Source organism: Molossus molossus, unplaced genomic scaffold (genome assembly GCF_014108415.1).
Source record: "Molossus molossus isolate mMolMol1 unplaced genomic scaffold, mMolMol1.p scaffold_m16_p_5, whole genome shotgun sequence".
Taxonomy (NCBI): domain Eukaryota; kingdom Metazoa; phylum Chordata; class Mammalia; order Chiroptera; family Molossidae; genus Molossus; species Molossus molossus.
Genome location: NW_023425388.1, coordinates 88,935,231 through 88,956,416, shown reverse-complemented (window position 1 = coordinate 88,956,416; position 21,186 = coordinate 88,935,231). Strand labels below are relative to the sequence as shown.

The following is a 21,186-nucleotide window of genomic DNA, read 5'->3' as shown; positions in this document are numbered from 1 at the left end:
ATGTTGTATACAACAATAACAGAACAGACTTGTTGGACATATTTTGACATCCACTATGGAATCACTGTAAGCCATAAGTTATGTCAGGTCACAATATGCCCAAGACTGAGGTAATGTGGTGTTAACTGAATGTCCTTGGGAGGGGCCCGGAATGCCCAAAATCACCAGTCTGGACATTCAGTAAAAAGCTCTATCTGGATACCAAAATGAGTGGGACTATACTTAGCCATTCAATGCTGGAGTTTGGTTGTACAATGTCTCACACTTGGAGCTCAACAGGACTTCTGTTTCACCTGACGCTTCGGGCCACTATAGCCACCTGGCTTGTGACTAAAGATCCAGCCTCCACTCACAAGCCAGCAGTGACCTGGACTTCTCACAATACACTTGCTCTGCTTGCTTCTGTCACTTTAGCTTCCCCTCTCCATGTGTAACCTGAACGTACAAATATTGGCTTATGGGAGAGATCTTCCCTAAAAAACCTGGCATTGTGGAAAGACACAAACATGTGTGAGTGGCTCCTTTCTAGGAAGCCTCCGTGCTCATAACACATGCATAAATACATACAACAGAAACACATTTTTTTCCCAGTCAGTGTGGCTCAGTGGATTGATGGATGTGCCATGGACTGAGTCTCTGGTTCAATTTCCAGTCAGAGCACATGCTGGGGTTCTGAGCTTGATCCCCAGTAGGGAGTGTGCAGGAGGCAGCAGATTGATGTTTCTCTCTCACATCAATGTTTCTCTCTCTCTCTCCCTCCCTCTCTCTAAAAAAAATCAATAAAAGCATTTAAAAATATATACATTTATATATGTATTTGGAGACCATATAACAATATTTAAGAACAGAATATCTAAAATACTTCAAAATATGACCAGAGTTAAGAGCAGAGTATCTAAAATAATACCATAAGCTATATTTAAAAGAGCTATAGGCACTCAAGTTGAATTACAGGCACCATGACTTTTGAATCCTGAATAGCTTGACCTCTTTATCCCTCAGTGTTTTGTTTGTTTATTTTTCAGATATGAACAGAGGATTGTAAAAATGCCCATATTATAGGATTATTTTGAGGAATTATGACTTAGTAGAAGTAAAGTGTCTAGAACAAATAATGACAAGTGGTACTGCTCAATAAATGTTAACTGTTTTTATATAAATATTCTCAATTACAGTGATAGAGGAAGTAAGCCACCATTTTAGAAAAACGAACACTCAGGGAATAACATAACCTTTTCTCTTCTGCTTCTGGAAGCTGCTTACCGCTTTCACGCCAAAGAATGACGCCCTGCCCAGTCCGCTACAAAGCTAGGCGTACCCTCCAACTCAGGGGCCCAGAATTTGGAGACTGCCTCCTCTGGGTCCGCATGCGTGAATAAAGGAACCTCTTTGCTTCCTCCGGTGTCCGTCAGAGTTTTTTCCATTACAACAGAAGAGATTTTTTAAAACACAAGTGAAATAGCTCTGACTTGACAAATGCATATGAGAGCCTAATGAAGGATTTGCAGCCAGGCATAAATACCCCATGACACGTCTTGAAATTTTACAAAAAAAAAAAAATCTTGTCCCTCTAGATTTGAAGTCTCTTGAGTTTCACATATCCTCTAATAACATCTGTTGGGTGAAACTGAGGAGCTAGACAGAGGCAGGTTACAAGAGAAGGAAAGGCTGAGACATGGGGGAAGTTTGCAATGACCTGGGGCTCAGCACACAGGCAGGCAACCCAGTACACAGCATACCTGTAGGTTTATTGGAACTCTACAGATCTCAAAATAAAATTAAAATTAACATGGGAGATAGTGCCTCTCAGGCCAGAAACTTCCAGCCCCATTGATAGAAATGCAACTTAGAAGCTCCCTGGAAGGTGCACAGGTCAATTACATAACAAAACCAGAAAGGCTGGTTTCAGGCAAGAGGGGAACAACTATTGATTGTGTAGTTCCTTTTTTGAGGTTTGCAAAGGAATTTTATTTACTGTTAAAGAATATAGTGCTGGTGATTCTGACCTATTCCAATTAATATACCTACTGGTTTCTGGGAGCAAGGCAAAAGGACTGCTGAATGATTGGATCTGGAGAAACCAAAAGCAAGCATAGGGTTGCTCCAAGGGTGTTTCCCCTCCTCCTCTCTAATAGTCTGGGAGAAGTTGAAATTATCATAAAAATGGAAGCTGTTGTAGCTCACTGTCCTTAGAATCCAACTTGTCTTTAAGCTGCCCTAATTAACAACCTCAGAGACAGCAAGATGAACAATGGGGAATGTTATAGAGGGCTTTAGCCCCATAAAAATTAACCAGAGTTTGACCTTCACTGGGAATTTGAAAAGCAACATCCTTCAGGAAAAGGGAGGACAGAAACGGCCCCAAGGCCAGAGTGTCCTGCATGCTCTGTAAAGAAACTGATAGGGAGAAACTGAAGCTCCCTTTACCCCATAAAACTGTAACTGTTCAACATGTGTGTATTGCACCTGACTGACCGCTGATATCCATTTCGAATTTGTTAGTTTCTAAAACTTGGATAATGGAATGAAAAGCAGGACAGATGTATGCTGACCCAGTTCACCCAGTTCCCTTTCGCCTCAGCTCCCTCCCACCTCCATTCCCTCCTGCTTATTGCTAACTGCCTCCGCTTCTGTACAAGCAGCTTGCTTGCTCTGCTAAACTCTTGAATGACCCCTGCCCTATATAAGCAACCCTCCCCCTGAGCTTGGGGCTGCAGTTCTCTGTGTAGGTTGGCTGCAGTCCCTGCGCAGGTAATAAAACATCCCCAAAAACTGAAAAATTGAGTCTGAGTGTGGTCGATCTCCTGGGTTACAACAGAAGCTACTAAGACCCCTATAGATGACCTAGGGCTGAACCCAGTCAGGTGGAAAATACAAGCTTTGAAAAGTATGAATGTTGCTAAGGCAGAATTCTTTGAAAGGACCAATCAGAGGCTAGCAAAGTATTTATCTACCCCTAGACAACAGAACCCCATGGCCAACCCACTTGGGTCCCCTCCCCGCTGCAGGGACTCTATTTTTCAAATAAACTTTCCTATTGCTTACTCTTGGTCCATGAACTCATTCTTCAATTCTGGGAGACAATAAACCCTAATACCACCGCATAGTTTCAAAACAACCTAACAAATTATCAGCTAACCTCTTAACGGGAAGAACTGAACAACTACCAGAAATCCATCACTTGCGCTATAGGAGGACAGGTTTATTAGGAGACTTGAGGCAGGTGACCCTGAGAGGTGACCCAGGGAATCAAAGACAAAGCTAATCTACTTTTCTATTTTTATTTGAACTTTATAGCGTGGGTCAAGGTTTCCTAATATTGTATAGTTTTCAAGTGAATCAGCAATTGTTCAAAGAACAAACACCCCAAATTCATGTTGGATTCTCTTCCAGTCATCATTAGTGACAGATCCATAGGTATCATTATACTGATGAATGTTAAATGACTATTAGCCAAACAATAATTTCATTAATTATCTGGCCTCATTTGGTCACAGAATTCCTGACATGGATTTCTTAGACAACTTATGAGTTTGCATTTGAGCAAATAAATGATGAACAGAAGTGTTGGTAATAATGCAATATATAAATCTCACAAATTTACTTTGCTTCTCTTAACATAATACACTTTAGGCACTGTAAAATCTCTTTCTATAGCTTAAGTAAAATGGAAGACATTTAATTTAATCAAATGCTTAGGTATTTCATTCTGTGTAGATTAACTTATTTTGATCATTCCATTTATCTCTGGAGAAGCCAGTAATCTGGATGTGTTCTTTAAAAAATTAGTTGCTTTGAGAACTTTATACTTTTCATTTGTTTTTCATGTTAGTTCACAATTTGTTTTTTCCATCACCATTAAGTTCACAATATTTTTAACTGAACTTAATTTTTGCAGTAAGCACATACTTTGGGGTTATGAACACCTACCTCCCCTGGCTTAGGTAACAAGTAATAGTAGTTGAGTTGCAGAAGCAGAAAATGAACATAGAGCAATTAAAGTAATATCATAAGTGGTGGGTAAAGAGCTGTATGTGTTCAAGTTGAAGTATGTGTATCATGACTTACAAGATGATAAATCTAACAATGGTAATATATTACCTGATACTAGAAAGAGGCTTTAGTTCTCAAGAAAATCAAACACACACAAGAAATTGAGGGAATTAATCAGAAAGCAAAGGAGATGTTTCCCTTCTAGCTTACAGAGGTTTGTTAAAAAAATAAAAGGAAAATAATTTTAAAAATTTTATTAAAATTAGCAAACATTAAGAAGATGTTTGTTTGTTTTTTTAACCAAGAGTAATCATATTACAATCACCTTTGCAAATCTTTCTTTTCCTTTTATTTGAAAGAACTTTAGATGAGCCTTCTCTCTTCCCTTCTTACCCTGCCAAACTGTTTCTGACACTCCTAGAGAAGAGGTATTAGTATAATCCTCAGATGTGTTGGTGTGTGAAATATATTAAGAATTATTCACTAAGTGGTAAAATCAGAACACTGTTGTGCAGTAAATAATGTTATTTAAATTTTTAAAAAACTCTAAGACACTATCAAATTTTAAGTTGATAATTATCTCTGAAAATTTTTGAATCAAAAATATAATTTTCATATAGCACCAGTATGTATATACATGGGTCGTATCTGTTTCTTAATATAAAAAACAAATAATACATTTTCAGAGTAGGAGAATTTATAAAGTAAAAACTTTTCATTGACATTTAAATTGCTGATGTTTGCCTGGCCAGTTTTCTCAGCGGTTAGAGCATCAGCCCGCGGACCAGAGAGTCCTGGGTTCGATTCCCGCTAAGGGCACGTACCTTGGTTGCGGTTTGTCCCCAGCCTGGCAACCACTCGATGTGTCTCTCTCACATCGTTGTTTCTAATGTTTCTCTCTCTCTTCCCCCCTCTCCCTCCCACTCTATCTGAAGATAAATGTAATAAATAAATAAGTTGCTAATGTTCTTCACAATGGTTGGTTACTTATGTGTTTGCCCTTTTACACAGCTCATCCCATGGACATTGTAGACAGCTTCACCCACTGTACCACTCTGTCTTTACTAATGCCTTCATCTCATGGGCAAAGCCACTAAGAATCTCAGTCATCGTCTTCCCACCATATTCATTTTTCCTTGAAAGGATATTGTGTCTGGCTGGCATGGCTCAGTGGATTGAGCATTGTCCCATGGACTGAGAGGTCTGGGTTTGATTCCTGGTCAGGCCACATGCCTAGGTTTCCTCGTGCAGGAGGCAGCCAATCGATGTTTTTCTCTCTTCCTTTCTCTCTAAGAAAAAAAACAAAACAAAAAACATTTTAAAAAGGATATTGTAAAAGTGTCACGTTTGTGTGTAAAAAAAAAAAGTCTACTATTATAGACTGAATTATGTCCCCTTCAAACTTATATACTAAAGTTCTAACCTGCAACAAGTCTATATTTTAAGATAAGGACTTTAGCCCTGGCCGGCATGGTTCAGTTGGTTGAAGCATTGTCCTGTGCACTGAAGGGTCATGGGTTCGATTCTCTGTCAGGGCACACACCCAGATTGAGTGTTCGATCCCCGGTCAGGGCACATATAGGAGGCAATGGATTGATGTTTCTGTTTCACATTGATGTTTCTCTCTGTCTCTCCCTCTCCCTTCATCTCTCTCTAAAATCAATAATAAATAAATAAGAATTTTAAGGAGTTAAAGTTAAATAAGGTCATAAGAGTGGGGTCTTAATCCCATATGACTGGTGTCCTTATAGAAAGAGGAAAAGACACCAGAGATCTCTGTCTCTCTTCCCACTTGGAAACAAAGGAAAGGTCCCGGAGACTCAGTGAGGAGGCAGTCATCTACAGGTCAGACACAGAGACCACATGAGAAACCAGCCCTGCTGGCTCCTTGAACTTGGACCACAAGACTCCAGAACTTGAGAAAATACATTTCTGCTAACGTGCTTTAAACGGTGTTCACACACACTTGATACCAGTAGGAGAAGGATGGGTTTCAAAGGAAGCAATGATAACTGTTTCACCCCATGTACTCTTTCCATATTTAAAAAATACTTGTACTGTTTTTCTAAGCAATACTATACTTTGGGTCCCATCACTACTTTTCATCTTAATTATATAATAATTAGGACTAAACTGCTTAATCTCCTTTTGAGATGTGAATTACAATAGCGATCCCCCCATTCTGTCATCATTTTCTGACACAGTCCTCTCAAAGTAACTACTGTCTTTTGAACTAGATGCTGATTCTTCCTCAGCACATTCCTGTCTTCTGATTTTCATATGGTTAGTGATATCACTGTTGGCTCTCAATGGTAAATATTGGAAATAGAGGTAAAGAATGGCAAACATATTGTATAAATTACATGTTCACCAACAACTTAGTTGGACAATGGAAATTTAGTTCTTAGTTTTTGAATAAATACACACTTCATTGTATCAGCTCACTGATAACATATGGCTAATTGCAAAATAAAAGAGTGAGCAACCAATAAACATACACACACACACACACACACACACACACAGTCACAATCTGCACAATTGACTGCTACATCAAGTGGCCATGAAAGAACAGAGAGAAATAATTGTATGAAACGTACACAGACCAGGAGTTTGCTGTCTGTAGCCTCTGTGGAGTGCGCGGCGTTTCACCAGCAGGACCTGTGCATGCTGTGCTGAAGGAGATGGCACTTACATTGTATCTGCAAAGGGTCAGAGAAATGGATTTTCCTGCTGGTTTTCCTGTTTTAATCACCTGTTAAAGTGAGAACTCCATGCTCCCTGCACAAGTATTTCATGCACTATTAGGAAGATCATGACAGACTCTAGAAGCCAAAATAAAGGTTTATGTAACCCATTCTGATTTATTTTAAGGCAACCCTTAAAAGTAATAATAGCAGTAATAATCATAATAGTAATTGAAATAGTAATAAAGAAATTGAGGGTCATTATGACTTTGATTAAATTTAGTTTTAAATACTTGTTCCAGAAATCATATCCCTCTCTATTTTTATATCCCTCAGACACCTAACCCTTTCCCTGGTTAAAAAGCAATCCCCAAAGCAGCAGAAGACAGTAGCCCAGACCTGACTGACAATTACATGGTCCAGACCTCTGATAGGCTAAAGATAGCATCATGACATAAGTTATGTTACAGTTTCTGAGCCCTAAGGGGAATGTCCCCCATCTACTTTTCCTTGAAGCCAATGAAGCCAGACAGAGGAATGTGGGAAAAGCGTCACAACTGTCCTTGAGAACTGAAGAAATGATTCATTATCTTTACCTCACCTCCACCCAATTGGTTCCCAGCACAACCTCAAATTCTCCCCCCCCCCCAATGTCTTGTGATTTTGCACTATGTAATCTGTAACCACTGTCTAGTGGGGGCTTTTCAGCATAAGCTCCTTGCCTGTGCACAGGGAGGCAAACCCAAGGGAAAACACTGGAGTCTGGGTAACAGTAATTCATTGAAATTGCCAAGTCTGTTAAATGTTGGAACCTGGGATAATAGGACTAGACAGGCACTGCCCTGGACAACTGGAGAAATACAAAAATCTTATTAGTAAATGACATTGTGTTTTTGCCTGACTGCAAATGGATCCTTTACATAGATATCCAATAATTTTAACAGGATATTTCTTTGTAAATATCATTCTAAATTGCTTTTTCCTGAAAAGCACTTTGCTCATCAAATGTTTCTAAATCTTTTTTAAATAAAAACTTATTGTATTGTCTTCTTAAATATTTGATCAACTTTATTTAAATTTTTTCTTCTTTGGGAAACACAGTTGTAGGGATGTTGAATCAATTATTTAAATACATACTTTTTACATATTTTTTATTTCTATTCTTTATTGCTCTTCCATCTTGCTATTATTTTTAAAATTTTTTTACTGTTTTCATCATTACCTATTTTTCTTATATACCTGAAACATTTTTATTTTGTAATATTTTACTTATTGCTTCCACATCTTTTCTACACTCTGCTAAGATGTGTCATCACTTCATTTTTCTCTTCAGTCTTAACATCTTTTCATTTAAGTGTGAAAAATAAATAGTAATTATTTTCATTGAATCAGTAGCAATATTTGGAGAGGGGTGGGGCTAGTTTCTTAGCACATGCCTTTCTGTTAATGCTCCAATTTTCTCTATTTTGTGCACATATTTTCCTTGTTTCTATTTCATTGCTCATCTTTGATTTAGAGTTAGTTTATTTTGTAAGTGAACACACAGAATACTGTTCAAGGCTATATAACTAGTCTCCAAAACTCTTTTTTTTTATGTGAATTTGTTTAACTGTTATATCTCCTTACCAATTGGAGAAAGAAGCTATGGGTTTTTAAAAATGGAACATTTGTTCTCTGCCATATAGCCACTGTGAAAGGTTAATTTATGCTAATGTGGCTTGATACCTGTGCAGTTCTGCCTGGATCTAGGAAGCACCTGCTGTTAGCCTTGACATTCCACTCTTGCTATTACAAATAAGGGGTATGGGTTTTGCATCTGTATATATACCATTTAGCTTTGACAGGTCTTTTATGATCGAAAGTTGTGCAGTTATCTTTTAGCATCATACTTTTGACATCTCTGGTTTTCCCTGCTTTCTGAAACTTTTTTAAAAAAAATCTATTTTGTATTTTTGTACTTCCTTCTAGTTTTCCAAAATATAGTTTGTGCATTTTCTTCTCATTCTCCCAATGTTTTTGATTTAGATTATTGGAGGAGGTAATCAAGAGGACATGACCGCTTGTCATTCCCACAGTGGGAGCCGTTTTCAAGGACATAGACTTGACAAAGCAATGTCTTACTGAGACCACCTGGAAAGTACACAATACTGAACCCAGTTAAGGCCTCTATTAAGATTTTTAAGATTTTCAGGGAATGTGCAAAGATGTACTCATGTTGTCACCACACAAGACGAACCTCATAAGTATGGTCCCTTGCTTATTAAAACTGTCACCTACCCATCTGGAGTGGTCTACCTTTTTGGGTGTCTTTCTGCCCTTTGTGTATGAGGCTGGTTTCAGATTACCTCTGGGAATTCCCAAGAGGCTTTCAAACTAACAAATATTCATAAACTGACATGGAAAATATTGACATTATTCCACAATCACATCTTCAATTTTTTTTGTTTCTTAACAAAATATGTTTAAAAATATTAAAACAAAAATCCTTGCATTCTTAGGGGATGTTGTTAATTATTTCTTCTTACATTCCCCCAACGTTCTGAGGAAAGTATTGCAGTAAGAAATATCTGACACTTGCTCTCTCTTTCAAGTCTATCATTTTCTGAGATTTTAATGTCATGGACCCTATGACAAAGTGACACAGTATATTTGCAGTCTTGTCTAGACAAACTCATTCATTGAAAGGTGGCTGGGAGAAATTTCAGATAATGTTAAATATTGCTAATAATTTAAATATAGAGTATCAGCACTAATTTTAGAGTAAAGTATTAATTGGATTTTAGATACATGTAAATAATCTGGAAATATATTTTAACTCTTAAATACTAATGTTTATTAATTATTTTAGGATTGTATATTTTACATTACATTGTTAAAATCACAGGGTAAATTTCAAATTTCATATTTTATAATTTTCAAAATAGGAAATTTGGAAGCAGCTACAAGACAACTTCTCCTTTGTTATAAAAGGATAAGAGAAAGATAGGTTAAAGCTTATTTAACTTAAGTGTCTTCTGTATCATTCCTTGCTGTAAAGAATTACCCATACTCCATTGTTTTTGTATTCATGGTGATTCTCAATGGCCATCAAAACCTTCCTTGAAGTTCTGAATAGCCTCTGAAAGACACTATTTTACTGTAAATAATATTTTAAAACTATGAAATTTTATTTTTTAAATTTTCTCCCCTTTTTAAACTTATCTTTATTGTTGAATGTATTACAAATGTCCCTCCTTTTCCTCTTGCTTTTCCCCTTCCTCCCCACTCCCACCCCCCTCCTGCTTTCCCCACACTATTTTCTGTGTCTATTGGTTATGCATATATGCATATAAGTGATTTGGTTTCTCTCTTCCCATCTCACCTCCCTGCTTCCCTCTGAGGTTCATAAGTCTAACCACCAACTTGTACTCCTTGATTCCTTCATCTTTTTCACCCAACCCCCCTCTCATCTGGCAACCAACAAAAGTTCTCTGTATCCATGAGTCTGTTTCTATTCTGCTTGCTCATTTTGTTTGTAGATTCGATTGTTGATATATATTTATTGCCATTTTGTTTGTTCATATTTTTTATCTTTTCTTCTTCAAGTAGGCTCATCAACATTTCATGTAATACTGGTTTGGTGGTGATTAAGTCCTTTAGCTTTTTCTTGTCTGGAAAATTCTTTATAGGGCCATCGATTCTAAATGACAGCTTTGCAGGTAGTGTTATATTTGTTGTAGGTCTTTGCTTTTCATCACTCTGAATATTTCTTGCCACTCCCTTCTGGTCTGCAAAGTTTCCTTTGAGAAATCAGCTGATAGCCTTATGGGAACTCCGTTGTTGGTTAATAACTGCTTTTCTCTTGCTGCTTTTAAGATTCTCTCTTTGCCTTTAACCTTTGGCATTTTGATGATGAGGTGTCTTGGTGTGGACCTCTTTGGGTTCATCTTGTTTGGAACTCTCTGTGCTTCTGGACTCATATGTATGTTTCTTTCACCAAGTTAGGAAACTTTTCTGTTATTATTTTTTCAAATAGGTTTTCAATTTCTTGCTCTCTCTCTTCTCCTTTTGGCACTCCCATGATGTGAATGTTGGTATGTTTGATGTTGTCCCACAGGCTCTTTATACTATCCTCATTTTGGATTTTTTATTTTAATTTGCTGTTTTGATTAGGTGTTTTTTGCTTTCTTATATTCCAAATCAGTGGTTTCCTTTTTGGCTTCACCTACTCTACTATTGATTTCCTGTAAATTATTCTTTATTTCAGTTAGTGCTTCCTTCATTTCTGACTGGTCCTTTAATATGCTTTTGAGGTCCTCACTAAGTTCCTTGAGCAACCTTATAAGCAGTGTTTTGAACTCTGCATCTGTTAGATGCTTCTCTCCATTTTAATTAGTTCTTTTCCTGGAGTTTTGTTCTGTTCTTTCATTCATGACATATTTCTTTGTCTCCTCATTTTGGCTGCCTCCTTGTGTTTGTTTCTATGTATTAGGTAGATTTGTTATGTCTCCTAGGCTTTCTAGAGTGGCCTATTATAGTAGGTATCCTGTAGGGCCCAGTGGCACACCTCCCTGGTCACCCAACTGGGCCCTTGAGGTTCACCCCTCATGTGGACTTTACACCCTTTGTTTGTAATTGAGTCTTGATTGCTGTTGGGACTCAATCAAGTGGAAGGGTTTTACTCAGGATGGTCAGCTGCAAGGACTGGCTGTGACTACCTTGGATGATCAGCTGTGCAGGGGCCCACTACACAGAGCAAGACTTACTTCAGCAGGGTTCTAATACCCACTGAGTCCATTCCTTGAGTGTGTCCCTTGTGGAGATGGTTGGGTGGTATAAAACTATGAAATTTTAAATAGTATTATGCCAATTATAAAAAATGGAAATGTTGACTCTAAATATAATATAGTGTCTAACTACATGTGTATGCATATTCTTGCTTACCAAAATTATAACTGTTATGAATTGTTCAAAATATATATAAAATGTGCATTAAATTGTGGACAATATCTGAATTTAGGATTAAATTTAGAGGATAAATTATATAAATATGCATGAAATGCAGAAAGGGTATTAATTTAAAATGCAACAAAATTATTATATTATTATGGACAGTAACCTTAAAAGTACATTTTGAAAAACTGTTTTATCTATTCAGATATATACCCATATTATAAGGTAATTTACTATTTTACTATTACCCACATAATACAAATAATGAATTTGTGGTTGAAAAGAAAGGTGAACTAAAATATTATCTGTGAAGTATTTATTGTTATTTTCCCTACTCTTTACTTAAGTTAAACCATCCATTCTTTTCTATACATTAAAAGAGGTTGGCAGGCAAAATATACTTAATGAAGGTTGATGGTCAACCAAATGGATGATTTAGTACAATACCACAAAGTATAGTATTCTACTCTTAAAAATCTTCAGACTATTACATGAAACAAATAGTAAACAAAAGATAGTGTAATAAAATAATAAAATGTATAATAAAATACTTTCTGTTATATAACAAAAATAATAAACATTGAAAGTTACATTTGGTTATGACATTTTTTGTTAATGGCACTTGTTTATAAAAATGTCCCTTAGTCCCATTTAATTTCATCACTAATACTTAATAGTCCTTACATTACACAAAATTTATATACATCTATTTAATTTATTATAATAGGCATAAAATAGCCAGAATTTAAAGTAAAAAGACATGCCATGGCTGGTTTGGCTCAGGGGTTAGAGTGTTGGCCCATGGACCAGAGAGTCTCGGGTTCGGTTCCCTCTAAGGGCATGTACCTTGGTTGTGGTTTGTCCCCGGCCCCAGTTGGGGTCGTGTGGGTGGCAGCCACTAGATATGTGTCTCTCTCACATTGGTTTTCTTTCTCTCTCTTTCTTCTTCTCTCCCTCCTGCTCTATCTGAAGATAAGTGCAAAAATGTCCTCTGGTGAGGATAAATAAATAAATAAAATAAAACAAAATAAAAAGACATGGTACTTGCTATAGAATATTTATCTCTCAATTTGGGGGGAAAAGAGATATCACCATTCCACTGGAGCTATAAGAAACAAAACTTCATTGTGTTATAATATATTTACATATTAGGCCAAATAGTAAATCTTTCAAAGTCAAAATATAAATGGGTTTATTTTTACAAAATATTTTCTGTGGATAAAAATGAATGCAGCTAAGTGCATGAATTCTTATTCTTCCTCAAGCATTTCAATTCTATCTTAAAGATAATCTGGGCCAATATATAACATCATGTCCAATCTTTATCATGAAAACTTCCTGATGTATATTTATCAGGAAACTTGGCTGATGTTACAATAATATTCAGCAGTGCTGAAAAACATATGGGTTAAGCAAGGCATTTGCATTATTAATTGAATTTTATTATAAAAAATGAACTTGGCAAGTATGGGGAGAAACTGAGAACTTCATACATAGTTAGTTATAAAGTAAAGTGGTATAGCTGCCTTTGCAAATAATCTGGGACATTTTACTTAGGTAAATAGACAAGATAAGAAAACATATTTATATAAAAACTTGTACCTAAAAATTCATAGCCACATTTTTTATGACAACCAAAAACTGACACAACTAAATAGTTAATCAACTGATAAATTGATTTTTTTAAATGTGATCTATTTATACAATAGAATATTCTTCACCAATAAAAAGGAATGAAGTTCTAACACGTTTTTTGTTGTTGTTGCTGTTGATCCTTACCTGAGGATATTTTTCTATTGATTTTTTTAGATAGAGTGGAAGGGAGGGATAGGGGAGAGAGAGAAGCATAGATGTGAGAGAGACACATCACTTGGTTGCCTCCTGCATGATCCCAACCAGGGCCAAAGATCAAACCTGCAACCCAGGTACATGCCCTTGACTGGGAATCAAAACCTTGACCCTTAGGTCCACAGGCCATCACTCTAACTGCTAAGCCAAACTGGCTAGGGCATGATACATTTTATGACACACATGAATCTTGAACTCATTATGCTAAGATAAATAAACCAGATGCAAAAACCACTTACTATATGATTTAATTTTTGAAATATCCAGAACAGGCAAATTTATAGGGACAAGAAGTATATTACAACTTGCCAGTAAGGGTAACTTACAAGTTACCTAAGGCTGGAAGAGGGGTGTAGGCGATGAGGTGTGACTGCTGATGGGTATACACCTTTTTGCATGGTAGGGGGAATGTTCTAAAATTAAATTTGGTTGTGGTTTCAAAAGCTTGTGAATTTTCTAAAATAAATAAACAAACAAACATTCAATTTTGGCCTGGCTGGTGTGGCTTGGTTGAGTGTCCCAAGAAGTTGAGGGTTTGATTCCCAGTTAATGCATATGCCAGGGTTGTGGGCTTGATCCCTTTCCCTCTTTCTGTAATATCAATAAAAACATATTTCAAAAGAAAACATTCAATTGTGTGCTTTAAATGAGTGTGATATGTGAATTATATCTTAATAAAGCTCCTAAAATATAAGAATAATTTTACTGAGAGGCATTTAAGTTCAAAATTATTATATTTTATACCTTATTTTAGTATTATTGGTATATGCAAATCTATAGTTGCTTAAAGCTTCTTTGAACATTTGGAAGATAGTAAAATAAAACAGATTTAATCCGATTCCCAGTTAAATTGATATAGACTAAAATAAAAATTCTGCCACATTCTGTATATTGCAGTCTTTAATAGGCAAGCTCTCTAATTTTGAATGTATATTAAAATCATAGAAACACCAATTAAAAATTTTATTATGAAATTCTACCCATCTTTTGTATACCTGAAATTAGATATTTAATGATACTGTAATCAATATTTAAATCCACTTTTAATATATTTTTATTGATTTTGTTTAGAGAGAAAAGATGGGGGAGAGATAGAAACATCGATGAAAGAACATCAATTGCCTGCCTCTTGCATGCCCCCTACTGGGGGGGTCAAACCCACAACCCAGGCATGTGCCCTGACTAGAAATAGAACCGGCAGCCTCTTAGTGCATGGGATGATGCTCAATCCACTGAGCCACACTGGCTGGACTAAATCCATTTTTTAAAAATACAAGCAGTCATTCAAAAGGTTAGAACTACTCTTACCTGCAACTACCCACTGACAAGCTCAGTCTTCACAAAGGTTTTCTTTTTGGTTGGCTATTAGCTCATGCATAGTTAGCTATACCACACACAGAAAAATTAACAATGCAATTTGAAAAGTCTCACCATTGATAATTGAGACATGTCTCCTATTGATCCAGGAAGTACTTTGGCTTATCATTTAACATTTTCAGCTTGATATAACAAAATAAGCATTCAATACACTATTCACCTACACAGAGAACCATGCTACTTCAATTACATTGAAGTTGATTGAAGCCAATTTAATGGTAATTAGTAATTTTAAAGGTCAAGAGTCTCACACTTCTCTAATTCCGTGCTGGTTAAATGGTCACAGCTCATATGTGGATGAGAATACCAAGTGAAGCAAACATGGAAACTATTGTTAAAAGTGCTGTTTTTTACATATATCTGATTAAGTAATCCAAAATTAAAATCATCTACTTTTCATAATACTCAAATTTGTTTTGTCTTTTGACACACTCTTACTTTTATAATTATTTTAAACCATAAAGACAAAACACCTGTGATTTGTTTCCATCAAAGAATACATATTTTTTATTCATTTTTAGTCTTTATATAGCTCAGCTCTTAGATTTGGTACAGTTTCTTTTTTAAAGCAAAGAAGTCATGCGACTTTTGTTGTATAGATGATTTCTTAATTATAAAGATCTTACTTTATTTGTGATTTCAGCACTAAATTACCCAAAGATCAAAATATGTTTCAAAGTATCATTCATAACTCATACATCTTAAAAATGAGTGCATATTACAACATGAAACAAATATCTAGGCAAATCAAGTTGTACAAGGTCACAGAGGAATTAAGTAAAAGAACTACAATTTAGCTTTCTTCATTGCCCTTTATGTTAAAATATTACACATGTAGTACATTATTATAAAACAGACCATTCTATTTCTCTTTACTTCTTTCATATGTGTAAAGACCACGTATACCCACACATGTACATGTGCAGGCACAACTCTCATTTATTAGAAATCATTTCATATATTCATTGAAATGAGATATATCATCCAGTTTATGTTTGAATAACAAAAATGGATACATACTTCAATATAATTGATGAAATATTTTGTATTGCACTATCAAAAATATTGATAGTGAGTTAAAACATTTGAAAAAAATGGGATATAAGCTGGTGCAAAATTCTTGAACATAAAATTTTCCCTTACATGGTATAACACATCAGAAATATTTTTAAAAGTATTTTTGGCTTTTCCCGAGAGTGGCCAGAGGTGACCTCTGAAAATGGTTCGCTAACCACTTGACCCACAAAACCCCACAAAACCATGCAAGTCAAGTGGTTCAGATCTTCATGTTCACTTTAAGAACACTCGGGAAACTGCCCAGGCCATCAGAGGTATGTATATTCGAAAAGCCACCAAGTATCTGAAGGCTGTCACTTTACAGAAGCAATGTGTGCCTTTCCGTCATTACAATGGTGGAGCTGGTAGGTGTGCCCAGGCGAAACAGTGGGGCTGGACACAGGGTCAGTGGCCCAAAAAGAGTGCTGAGTTTTTGCTTAGAAATGCAGAGAGCAATGCCGAACTGAAGGGTTTAGATGTAGATTCTCTGGTTATTGAGCACATCCAGGTAAACAAAGCTCCCAAGATGCACCGTAGAATTTACAGAGCCCAAGGGTGGATTAACCCATACATGAGCTCTCCCTGCCACATTGAGATGATCCTCAGTGAGAAAGAGCAGATTGTTCCTAAACCAGAAGAGGAGGTTGCACGGAAGTAAAAGACATCCCAGAAGAAACTGAAGAAACAAAAACTTGTGGCCTGGGAGTAAATTCAGCATAAAATAAAGACAAATAAAAGTTTTTAAAAAAAGTATTTTTGGAGGAGAAAAATGTAGATTTTCATATTTCTATAGTTTTGAATGCTATTTGAGGCTGATCTTGATAATTAGACATTAGTCTTTACAGTGTTACATTGCTCATAAAAAATACTTGCTCACAGAAGACTGACTCTGATCTGAATAATTTTATAAAATAAACATTAAGATATTTCTTTAGGCTATTGGCCATTTATAGGCCATATTCAAATTCATGGTACCTAAAATTTAGAATTAGCACAGCCATATAAATGTTCAAAAAACTTGTCTTTAAAGTCTTTTAATTCAATCAAAAAACTAATTTTTTCTGAAATTCCTTGTACATAAGACAGATATTTGAATTCAGATTTGCTGTTCTTTTCTTCACAAACACGAAGACACTGTGAAGGAGATTCAGGTGTGAGCATAAAATGTAACTATAAGCAAATATTTGAGCTTCAAAGGAAATATTGAGGTATTTTAAGTTGTTTTCTCAGTAGTTTTATTTGAATATTATTTTCCAGAAAAAAATGGGGGCATTCATATAACAAAAATTACAAAATAGAAATAAATGGAAGATCTGAATAAAAAATGTATTTTCTATCCCAGCATATTCTTATTACTAAAAAAATAAAAACATATATACAAACTTTGCAAAAATAATAAATATTCCACACCTGCTTTTCTACTTTCTTTATTCACTAGAAAGCAATTTTATAAAACAGTACTTTGGTTTTTTAGAAATAAAGACACTATTCTAAAAGAAAAAATTGTTTTTCTATAAAGATTTTTCTATGATTCAATATGAACAGAGAAAAGAGAAGCTAGAAAATGTCTTCAAGTAGAAAGTCAAAATGGAAGCATTCTTCTAAAATGATGGTGACTCATTTTTCTTTCTCATGTTCTATAACTAACCATTGAGAAATGGCTTTGAAAAATTGTTTTAACAGTGCAAGCAGATAAAAGTGCACATTTTCTCTTTTTTTCCTCCTAAGTCCAAAGACTTTGCCACCTCAAATTTTTAGCGGTTATTACCTCACTTTAATTTGAATAATTTTCATAGCAGTATGTATAATAAGGTGCACATAAACCCATTTAAATGAGTATTTGATAAAATAAAGAGCTTTTAAAAGAAGCAATAATCACTATATATCACCTTTAGAAAAGGTGTGTGGCTACTAAATCATTCTTAAAAAGGAGAACACATTACCCAATGGCCAATTGTTGGTTTAAATGTATTATAATTTACAACATGTAGCATGAGTTGAAAGCAGTGAGCTGTATACATACTTATTACCTTAATTTGTTTGCATATGTCATCAGAGTTCATATGATGCAACATGACAATCAGAACATTAATGCTATGAGTCCCAGTGCATTTTGTCATAAAAATATATCACTAACAAAGGAAATGCCACTGTTAAGAGAATAAAAGGACAAATGACAAATGACGGTAAATATCTGCAATTCATATATCTGATAAAGAACTAGTATCATGAACATATAAAAAAACTATACAACTCTATTAATAAGAAAGCAGGCAACCCAACAAACTGGAAAAAGCTTTGAACATATACTTCACCAAAAAAATTAATTTTTCTTATGTGCCACAGCATAAATATATCTCAAAATAATTATGATGCATAAAAGAAAGCAGGCCAAAAAGTTACTTATTAAATGATTCCATTTATATTGAACTCTTCAAAACACAATTTATTTTGCCAGAATTCAATTGGTGGTTGTTAAAGGAAGGGGGTATTACAAAGAAGCTTGATATGTACACTGTCATGATTTCATGGGTATACAACTAGTCCAAATTTATTAAATCAAACAATTTAACTATTTGCTGTTTTCATGTATATAAATTACATATCAATGAACATGTAGAATGTTTAAGAAATACAAAGTTCAATTTCAGTAATTTCTTTGTTGGAATTTTCAAAACTTATAAAATATGTTTTGGAAATGATGACTGAAATAAAGCCAAAAGTATTTTAAGTGTAAGCCCTTTTAGGGTTGATATATATCAATATGAATAGAAAATCTTTAATTAGATTCCTATTCCTTAGATGATTTTCTAAACACTATTGAAATTATTTTAACTCATGAAATATTTTATAATGTAGGCGTCCTTGGAATATACTTTGGAAAACACAACATAGTAAAGATACTAAATATTGCAAGTTGGCTTCATAGAGCTATATAGTAGCTAAGATAGACACCAACAGATGACCAACACTGCACTAAAGATATAGGATTTCATTCAATAGTGTAATGGAAAGAGAATGCTTGACCTGATTAGAGATTACATTTTTAGCTTGCTTTGCATGTAGTTGGAGTCGAATAGTTGCTGCAGTTGTTATGCAAACAGAAGTACTGTGTATAACATTCATGAAAATGTGGTTAGGAAAGAATATCTTTCAGTCATACTTTCTTTATCTATTGGCTAAAAGAGAAGGTCTCTGGCACCCTAGAATATGATGAGGTCTTAATTCCTGAATTGTAATTCTTAACTAGAGTGAAAAATAAATTATCTGAAGTTTAGGGGTTAGATATAGCTATCAATTTTTATCATAAACATTGCTCAACTTTTCTTAATACATAGAGAATTTTAGAAAGGTGTCCATTGCCAAATATTATAATGCAAGATACTTTTACTCTACATATTTTATGTGCCTTATTTTTCTCAATATGTAACATCACAATTTAAAAGATAGAAAATGCAATATGCATCATTCAGTGGGATTTTTAGGCTTAAATTCAAACTAAATAATTTCCTTATTTATAGTTATTGTATGAAGAGATGAACTAAACTCAAATTCAGCGTGATATATCTGTCATTGCTTCTGACATTGGTTTTATACCTTATATCAAATACCCCTCAAAACTATCTAAACCAAGTTGTATTTTAAAGACAAATATACTTTGTGTGAGACCTCTATCACAACAATTAGCAAGAACAATGTTACTTTGTTTTTAAATGGTCTAAATATTTTCCCAAAGAAAATTTTTACTTTACATTATGAAATTTCTCATTCCACAGTTAGTGGAAAAAAATATTTCTAAAGCAAACACATTTTTTGTTTACTTTTGATAAAGGTAATTTTGTAAATTCATATTCTAAAACCAAAATAAAGAAATGCATATAGAAATAATAAAATTTTGAAAGAGAATTTTTATTTGAGATTCATATTTGTTTTAACAATGTCAGGGTTCAATTGTTATAGAAGATATACAGGATCCTAAATGGCAATACTTAAAAAACTGATATTCATCTCAGGAAAAAGACACATTGTTGCAATTGTATTAAAGTAAGACTACACACTATAGCCAACGGTGTCTCACAGAGACTGGTTCAGAGGCCACAGATGAGCTCAAGTCAAGGTTGCCATCCCTTTTAAAGGGCCATACTGAAATAAGATTTATCTTTTGGATCAGAAATACCAAGTGCACAGAACACCTAAGATTCCATAAGCTCAACGTGGAGTCGTTGATGATTAATGTTTATTATTTAATTTCATCACACATTGTAATTCTAAGTATTCTAGAAGATCCAAGATAGCTTTGAATTAGGTGGAAGCTACACTAACTAACTGGACCAAACTGGAATTATACGTAAATTATAGAAAAATTTTCTTGAATAACCAACTGAAGACTAGTTGGAGAGAAGCCTTAAAATCAAGGATTTACAGAAGCCACATTGAGACTGATAGTAAGTGTGACGGCATGGAGGACTAGCCCCACTCCCACAGTTGACAGCTGAATTTCTGAAGGGATATTACAGCTTTGGGGAGTTTCTGCTGAGAGCCAGGCTCCCCAGCCTACAGCACCAGAGCTAGGAAGAATAGTGCACATAACATCCCAATGTACAAAACAGTGGGGTTTATGTTCACCAGAGAGAGATAGCTAGAGACATAGGCGCCCTCTTAAAGAGCCAAGACACAAATCTTGTTCACAGTCACTTACCCTGGCTCTGGTGGGAGGAGGGCAGAGTGGACTAGAGTCTCGTGAGGAGAGTCTAGGGTTGGTGGCTCTGGGAAGAGAGCTGAAGGGTCAAACCCCAGGATCCCTGTGGTGAGTCATTTCCCAACACCACAGAAGCCATCTTCCATGGGCTGAGCACTCCCCTGCATTCAGAATTAGCGTGGGGGAAAGAAATAGCCCCACCATCTGGAATCCCTCTATCCCCAACCTGCTGAAGAATACAGCCAAGAACTCTTTCAGTGACTAAGAGTAACAGGCAACCTACAGTAAGAGGCAGATCTCTGGGTGCTTTGAGACATTTGCTGACTTACCCTCAGGCCCAGTGCTAGTAAAAGCTGGCCTTGGTGCACAGTTTGTCCTTTCTGTATGCACCCAGGCCCAGCAGAGGAAGCCACAAACTGTGGACTGCTTATGGCTCCTAACAGGTTGCCCAGGGCCAGTCACAGGCAACATCTGTCATTGGCCTGCACCAGAATCCCTCCTAAGAGGCCCAAAACCAATACACTCAGTAGCCATCTTCAGACAATAACAGAGCAGGATCCAATAGGCTGCATAAGCAATATATCCAAAGGGAGA

General features: G+C 35.5%; 1 pseudogene; it reads left to right on the top strand.

The window, feature by feature from the left end:
• The first annotated feature begins 16,056 nt into the window (after window positions 1-16,056).
• On the top strand, window positions 16,057-16,551 carry LOC118617864 (annotated as a pseudogene).
• The last annotated feature ends 4,635 nt before the right edge of the window (window positions 16,552-21,186 follow it).